Raw genomic sequence first — 1,786 nt, forward strand, 5'->3', positions numbered from 1 at the left:
TATATACATACATGTATTGTGCTGTTTGTGCTGCGTGTGCACACGTGTGTGTTATAGATGTGTACATACTGTGTGTGCCATGGTAATTGGTGTGAACACATGGATGCATGTGGATGCGTGTGGATATGATGCGCGTGTATGTTGATGCCTTTGTTGGGTTCTCTGGGTTATAAGGAACAGAGATTTGCTCAAGCTATTTCTCTCAGTCACTGTGGACTCGCAAACTGCGGTATTTTCAGAACCCAAACTATTCATCGGTGGAGGAGGTCCTGGACTGAAAGAACTGGTCTTGTTGGGTCTCTCCCACTCTGGATTAGAACATCCCTGAGAGTAGTATCCCCAGTGGCTAAAAGCACATTTGGCACGTAATACATGCTCAATAAATAATTGCTGGAAAACGAAGAAACAAATGAACCGTTTTCAGCACGCCGTCATTCTTACCCTGGCCCTGTAAGGTCTGCTAAGGAACTGTGGACTGTCATCAACCATAATTGTTCTCAACCACTGTTCTGAACTCTTTCAGTTCACCTGGGACCCAACCACACCTCATGTTTTCTACCCACTACGTGCTATGCTCCATATTTTATACAGTTATCACATCAGGTCCTCACTACAAATACAGAGGAAAGGCGACGTTACTCTCATTTTTCAAATAAAGAGACCTAAGCTCAGAGAGCAAGTAACTTGTCCAAGTTCACACGCTAGTAATTGGCAAAGCCAGGATTCAACCCTGGGTCTGGCTCGTAAAGCATGCCATCCTGCCTCCTGCTGGATGGGTTGAGAGAAGCCAGCTGCCCCTCGATCCTGTTCAGTGCTCACAATGAAGAGAGAACCTGACAACCAAGAGTTAATAAGACAGCACATCCTTGAGCTGGTTGTCAGCAGGGTATCCGCTCCATGGTTTTTTCTAAAATAGGTTCCCCCAGAATGAAAGGATGTATTATCAGGAACTGGAACTTAATCTAACAAAGCAAGTCACTGGTAACACTGACCTTCCCAGTTTCCAGATCTAATGCCCTTTTTCTGCAGTCTATGGAATGGGAAGCAAAGTCTCCACCAAGTTCTTATCCAGGCACTCGGGCAGAGGCAAAGATTCTTTTTGAGAAAAACACAGGGCTCCAGAGAGGCGGCTAACCCTCTGCAAGTACGAGGTGAAGGAGACCCACGAATTTTCAGGACAGAGCATGGGCTGCCTTACCACGTGCCCCTCGGGTATCCAAGGTAATACTCGCTGAAATCCACAAAGTGAAATGCTGCCATTCAGAAACTTGACGTTTCTTTAAGCATTGCGTAGCAGGCTAGATTCATTTGGAAAAAATGAAATCAAGCATCTGTTCAGCAACAGTTAGGCTAGACATCAGTGTTCCTATTTGCTTTTACATGAGTTACCCAGCACAGTATGCCTCCCAACACATACGGACATATTTCCGAATTACAAAGGAGTGTGTGTTCATTACAGAAGGAGAATGGAATATAAATGAACACGAAGAATGCATTTGAAATCACTCCTGATCCCCCCATGCAAAGACAACTGTTGGTAAATACATGTACGTGGGGGTGCCCTGGTGGCTCAGTTAGTTAAGCGTCAGACTCTTGATCTCAGCTCAGGTCTTGATCTCAGGGTTGTGAGTTCAAGCCCCACATTGGGTTCTGCACTGGACGTGAAATATATATATATATATATATATATATATATATATATATATATATCCAGAACCAATGTTTTACTCTTTTCTGTGGAAAAGCAATTTATTCCAGGTTAAGTAAAGGATCACTCATGTATGAA

The 1,786-nt window shown here is 43.8% G+C and overlaps 1 protein-coding gene across 1 annotated transcript in view; it reads left to right on the forward strand.

Annotated features, from left to right (window-relative positions):
• RAB37 (RAB37, member RAS oncogene family) overlaps positions 1 to 1,786 on the forward strand; it is a 54,760-nt gene that overhangs the window by 35,594 nt on the left and 17,380 nt on the right. The window lies entirely within an intron of this gene.

Source organism: Puma concolor, chromosome E1 (assembly GCF_028749965.1).
Source record: "Puma concolor isolate L17-30 chromosome E1, mPumCon1.1.hap2, whole genome shotgun sequence".
NCBI lineage: Eukaryota > Metazoa > Chordata > Mammalia > Carnivora > Felidae > Puma > Puma concolor.